The following is a 7,204-nucleotide window of genomic DNA, read 5'->3' as shown; positions in this document are numbered from 1 at the left end:
CAGCAAGCCTCATGTTAGTTTCAAGCTGCCTGGCTGCCGGCCGCCATCTTGGCTGCGAGTTAATTTGCACATCTCCCTGATTAGCCAATGGGAAGCGTAGCAGTCGTATGCCAATTACCATGTTTCTCTTTTATTAGATAGGACTAGAGGCCTGGTGCATGAAATTCATGCACTCAGGTGGGGGGGTTCCCTCAGCCCGACCTGTGCCCTCTCACAGTCCAGGAGCCCTTGGGGGATGTCCAACTGATAGCTTAGGCCCGCTCCCTAGCAGTTGGATGTTGTTGGTATGCCGTGGAGATAAGAGAGGCTCACACCACTACTGCTGTGCTTGCCAGCCATGAGCACAGCTTCTGACTGATGCTCCCCCTGGTGGTCAGTACACATCATAGCAACCAATCAGTCCACCACTCGGTCTATTTGCATATTAGTCTTTTATTATATAGGAGGTAGATAAATAGATAGATATTTTTAAACTATATCTATAAAACCTTTTGGATATATTGCATAGACCCAGGAGTGCAAAGTCTATTTTTATACAAGGCAATCTTCCCTAACAGGTATGTTAGACTTTGATGTGAGGTTGAAAGAGGGAGGGATGAATTGCTTCTATATTCTATGTATACTATATACTATATACTATATAAATCATATAGTTATATATACTATATAAATCAATTATATATACTATATACTATTATATATACTATATAAATCAATGCAAACCAAAATGTACCTTTGGAAAACCACGAGGCAGAAAGGTCTTGAAGGGTAACATTAATTGGGAGAAAAATAGGAAAGGTTTTCTTTGCATGGAGAGGGATGAATTGGATGTGCATGAAAAGTCAGCTAAGTGCAAAGTTCAGTACTCTCTTTTCTTCCAATTATTACTATAGTGTTTTGTACATAGCAGTTTTGATACACAAAGAGATATATTGCATGGGGCTGTCAATTCTCACAAAGTAAAATAATACATCTAATTCAAAATTTACCGAATAAAAATACTCTATCTTAAATGATTCAGAAAAGCCTTCATGAGGAAGGTTACTTGTTGAAGATAGATTGCTTCTCAGAGGAATTAAAGTTAGTCTATCTTAATCCATGCTGATCAACCTATATGGTGTCATTCAAATCAGTACTTAACACCAGGCATAAAAGAGACATGCTGTTAGCTGTGTTGAACAAGAAAAGAAGTGGCATTAACAACCCATCCTCTATTTTAATGGTTTCAGATACTCTTATTTCCCATACTGGACAAAGTACCAAAAGATACAATATTATTTATTCCTACTGGATCACAGCATGAGTGAATTGCCTACACTACCCTCAAAACTAAAATATTTTGTTTCAAGGTAAGAGAGTAGTTAGGTTTGTCTTTTAGGAGTCACATTGGTTATAGGAGGTTAAATTGCAGTGAGGAAGAGAGCCAAAAAAAGATGGGAAATGCATTTCCCTCTAATGGAACAATTCAGAGAGGAGCAGTGTAGGGCTGGCAGGTGGTTCTGCCCTCCTCCACACATGGCTTCCAAGATTTCTCCAGTCACCATGCAGGATTTTAGGCATCATGAAATATAGGAGATAGAAAGATTAGTAATGTTAAAACAGGTGATTTTATTATTATACTTGTGGCCTGGTGCATGGATTCATGCACATTGAAAGGAAATTACTTAGAAGAAACATTGTGCAATAATTACATTACTGCAAAAAATTACATGCCAAAATAGTTTATATAATATAGTATTATAAGATTAAAACACATGTGTGATTGGTGCCAGCAAGAGCTTTATATGTATCATGCATGCGTGAGTCAATGTTTATTTTTAAATTGCCAGTGGGCGTGATATGTACCGGCCAGTAGGTTGGATGGTTGATGAATAAATTGTGATGTGGTTCATGGTGAATGTCAACAAAAACAACCAAATTCATGATCGACAATGGCAGATCGAAACACACGCGTGCGATTGACGCCAGTGAGAGCTTTACATGTATTACGCACGCATGAGTCAATGTTTATTTTTAAATTGCCAGTGCACATCATATGTACCGGCTGGTCAGTTGGTTGGGTGGTCAGATGGATGGTCGGTCACTTAGCCTTTTATATATATAGATTACTTACAATCAATAAATCTATATAAATTTTATTCAAATTATGTCATAAGCTAATGGTATCTTAGCAGTTGAGTGTGTGCAAATAAAGTAGTTTCTAGATTCAAAGAGTGTAAAAGGAAAGCATTACCATAAATAGAGAGAATCATATAGTCATGTAATATTTCTACACTGCTTATAATTACAAAGCATTTCCCCACATTTTTCTCTACTGAAGATGACCTTGTGAGCTAAGAAGGGCAGGTATAATTATTTCTATTTTACAGATCTTCCCTGGATCAGAAGGTTTTCATGGCAGATGTTCAATCTTAAAACAAGCATTGAGAAACCACTATGTGTCAGGTGTGATTCCAGGTGCACTGAGGATGGAAAGTTAAAAAAATAAGTTGTTTGTTTCTCAGGGGCTTCCAGAGTAGCACAGAAAAAAAGGAAACATAAACCAGCACTGTGATACTGTGGTAGCTCTGATGCCAGTAGAACATAAAGTAAGGGCAGGTTGGAATGGTTTCAGCACTCAGTAGTGAACGAATACCCAGGTTATCTGAATTTGATTCCAGTGCATTTTTATAAGAAATTGAATAATTGAGATTCTGATGAATAATGTTATTGAAACTCAGAAAAGAAAGCATCTTAAGATGTGTTAGAACTGTTAGAGTAAGGGAGGGGGGCTCCATCTTGACTTTACTGAATGGGTTAATGGGTGCGTAGGTACAAGGGAGGACAAGAACCATCTGAGAAAGGTGATTAACTTGTAAAGGTACTTGGCAAGGAGCAGAGTGTATTGGGATGGGAGTGAGTTGACTAGTCCAACAGAAACAGAGCTTGTGGACTGTGAGGAAATAAAGCCTCACTAGTAGAATGGCACAAAATTATGAGTGAAATTTAATGCCACGGAGGAGAATTTGGTCTTCATGCAGGAGCCAATGGGGTATAGGAGTTTCCTGAGCAGGAGAATGACATAGCAATAGCGGTATTTCAGAAAGATTATTACAGTGAAAGGGTGAATTAGAGAAGAAATGAATAGGGGCAGGCTAATTAGCTAAAGAGCTGTTGCAGTATTTCAAGCATGGAGTGAGGAAAGTCTAGACTTCAGTCTTAGTAGCCAGAATTGAGAAGAAAAGGAATATCAGAGAGACATTTTAGAAGAAAAATGACTGAACACAATGACAGACTGCCTCTATGGAATTTCAAAATGGAAAGCATCAAAAATTCATTTTCCCTTTATGCTCATTATACTTTTCATCTCACTGTACTTCCCATTAATTCTTGATGACCTGCCATTTAAGCAACAAGTAAGAATAAATTAAGAAGAAATGTGACTATCATTTTCTGAAAAGTATAATGAAATAAAAGATGATAAAAGTATATTGCATATAGTAAGTGCTCAATAAATGTTCATTAAAAATTTAATTTTGAAATCATCAAATATATAAATTCCTCTTTCAGAAATTAGCTTTTGGTTCTAGGGTTGTCACACTTGAGCTATATGAACCATGATGTCAGGAACAAAATAAATGGAGATTTTAAGTGCTTTAAGCAGTGAAATGTCACCAGAGACTGCTTCAGAAATGTAAGAAAAGAAATTGACACAGTCAACTTAAAAGATGACATGTTGAAATATAAATGAGAAGTTTCCCCACCTAATTTTTATAACAGAGGCAAAATACTAAATCATCAAAAGTTTCTAAATATAGATGGGTAGTATTAGAGTTCATTTAGGAAAGTCCAAAAATGAATCAATATGTGTTTAGTGACAAGGAAATAGAAATGAAATCTTATCTTTGTCCACTTTTTGTGTATGATAGTAGTTGAATTATTATTATGAATAGAACACGGGTAAAAATAATGACACTCAAGTCATTTCAAGGAATTAAAATTTTGAATGACAAATTAATTATGACTACCAATCTTTCAGTATTTTTCAATCCAGATAATTCTTATAAGAATATACAGGCAACAACAAAATATATATAAAAAATAAAATAATAAAAAAAGAATATACAGGCAAATTTGTTGGAAAATGGCTTCAATTAGCATAATGAGGAGTGAAATTATAAAATCATTGCTTAAATGTTAAATATATCATTTTGCTACTGAGGACAATACATAACTCAGTATAATTTGGTATTTATAAATTTATAAAGGTATTTGTGGATAATTAAAAAACAACCAGGAAAGCCAAACCAATCAATAATATAAAAATGTATTAACTTTACAAATAAGGAAATTGCCACCTCTTTCATAAAAACTAATTAGCTAAAATTTTATTTATGTTATATTCTAATCAAAAAGTTGAAATAGTTTTGAAACATATGAAATTGCTTTGAAATGAATCTCTAGTAAGCTAGTTGATTTGGAAAATTTTAATTATATTATTCATTTAGTTCCTGCATAAGCAACAACTTTAACAAAGTATCTCTATCCTTAGGAACTCATTAATTTTCCTCATTTACATGCTCAATTGAGAAAGATTTTGTTAAGTCACCCAGGTATTTGAGTGCATTCATGTCACTCTCTTGAGATTTATACTTGGAATTAATCTGATATGATTTTCTTACAGAAGTAATTTGTTTGTGTCTTTTTTGCAACACTTACATTGACAGTCTGCTATAGATTACTCTTCCCTAGAATGTATGAGAAACACATTTAGTATTTGTTGAATAAGTACATTAAATTTTGAATTGACCTCTTCCTTTGCTATCATGTTAATAGAAAGTGGTGAGAAAATTAATTTGAGTCTCTTCATATTTTTTTCAGTCCCTTCACCAATGTTAAGTGAGATGCCTTAATTAGACACATAATTTATACTTTAAACTTCTTTTTTATGTGGATGAAAAATATTTAATTTTAAAATCATTTAATTTGTCTTTGTTTTACTAAATACAATGTTATTAGGTTGAAAGTGAAAATATTTTATCTGGAATAATAGTAACAAAACAACATATTAAAATTTTTAATGTTATATAGTTTCTGATACTAAATAAGAAAATTAACCTAATCTATTTTTTTCTGTCATTTTCTTGGGTGACTATTTAACCTAATGAACATATCTTTGTTAATTTGGGTATGTTTTTATTTCTGTTTAAATTATACTTTTACATTTTAAAATACTTTTCTTAACTAAAAATATGCAAAAGTCTGCTCATGTCAAATGCATATTTTTATTTAAGAAATAAAGGTTGAAATTAGATGCATCCTTCAGTGATTATTAGCATGATCACCTTATTTTAAGATAAGCTAAATTATGTTTGGGTGTTTTTCTTCTTAAATTTAAATTTTTTTAAAGTTACAGTTTGCATTCAATATTATTTTGAATAGGTTTCAGGTAAACAGCATAGTAGTTAGACAATCCCATACTTTACAAAGTGCTCCCCCAATATTTTCAGTATGGATGTTCTGTCTCTATCAGGATTCAACAGTTGGATAATGTCAGAACAAGCACTTATTTTTTTTTCTAGGCCTCATTTTTTTCCCTTCCATTAAAAACTTAAACACTAAAGTATAGTCCTGAATATATACATACATGTATTGTGTATGAAGAAGAAATTGAACATTTAATTTCTCTCCTTAAATATAAATAAAGATTTGTTCAATAAACTAAAAACACAAAAAAATGCAATAAAATAATAAAACAGTTGCCCTAAATGCATTGCCTGTAGTAGGATCTATTTAAGATGACTTAAGATCCCTCCCTCCTTCCTTCCTTCCTTCCTTCCTTCCTTCCTTCCTTCCTTCCTTCCTTCCTTATTTATTAGTTGTCATTCTAATGTAAGAAAGATAACACCCCTCCCTCCTTCCTTCCTTCCTTCCTGCCTTCCTTCCTTCCTTCCTTCCTTCCTTCCTTCCTTCCTTCCGTTTCCTGCATTGTCTTTTAGATCATAACCATTGATTTTTCCTATAGTTTCATTGTCTTCCCTGGCCAGTACAAAGAAGTGCTATCTAATTTGGTTTTTAAGGTGCACTCTTTTCTCATTTTGGTTTCCTTATCTCTATTCTCACATCCCAATTAATGAAACCCAATAAGGAACTAAAGAGAAATCTGCTGATGATGAAGTAACATTTCAAGAGCCCTGGGCGTGAATCCAGAGACATGTCATTTTAGATATGTGCATGCCAATGAACTTGGAGCTTTGTAAATTTTTTTTCAATTAGAGATAGATTTCTACCAGACACATTTCACTACCCAGGTCAGTAAAATTTGTAAACATTTCATATTTTTATAGAGCTAAACAATTTATGCTCATGTTCATTTTTAATCTTTATCATAATTATGTCAGGATTGCCTTATTATATATCATACACAAAAAAATTAATTCTCAAAAGGGTTAAATCATGTACCCAGGCTGGGAAAATTAGTGTGTTTTAGTTAAAATTTAAACCCAAATTTTCTGATTATAATCATGTTATAGTAGCAATACTCTGTGATCTCACCTGTTATGGGAAAGAATTTGTAACTTTTCTAAATACTTTTCTCAAGGAGAAACATTTCACTTTCTAGATGATTAAGAGGTTATATCTTAATAACCTTCAAAACATGTCACTACTCTTTTAAAATAAGCCTGCAATTGTCAGACTCCTGTTGGTTAATTTCTTTTGCTGGTAAGACTTGATCCCATTTTCATTGCTTTCCTGCTGGCAAAAGTCTGCTCATGTCAAATCACATATATTATAGCACTTTTGATTTTTTTATAATGCATCTATTTTTTTTTTATGTAGCAGTATGTTGCCGTGATAAAACTGTAACTTGCAGAATAGGAAATCGATTTAAGAACAATACAAGACGACTCCTTTTCTATAATTAGAGCGGACAAACAGTGAAATCGGCTTTCTCTTAAATAAGTATCACTCTACTGGGCCTGGTGTTGTATGACCCCATGTCAGAATGGCAGAGAAAAAACAGCATCCACTGGGGATGGGTTTACATTGGTGTTTCTCAAACATTTCTAATCAAAAGAATCATCTAGGGAGTTTATTTGAAGTCTTTTTTCTTCCCTTTGATCCTGGGTATCTATATATTAATTAGATCCCTAGGTAATTTTTATAATCTGGAAACACTGTCTTAGATGGTCACAGATAAAACTTTCAACTCAGGAAAGTGGTG

At 33.4% G+C, this 7,204-nt stretch overlaps 1 pseudogene; it reads left to right on the top strand.

Annotated features, from left to right (window-relative positions):
• The window catches only part of LOC102772813, a 27,925-nt pseudogene that overhangs the window by 11,703 nt on the left and 9,018 nt on the right, over positions 1 to 7,204 (top strand).

This window comes from Myotis davidii, unplaced genomic scaffold (genome assembly GCF_000327345.1).
Source record: "Myotis davidii unplaced genomic scaffold, ASM32734v1 scaffold71, whole genome shotgun sequence".
Taxonomy (NCBI): domain Eukaryota; kingdom Metazoa; phylum Chordata; class Mammalia; order Chiroptera; family Vespertilionidae; genus Myotis; species Myotis davidii.
The sequence above is the reverse complement of the archived record's forward strand: the minus strand, read 5'-3'. Positions and strand labels throughout refer to the sequence as shown.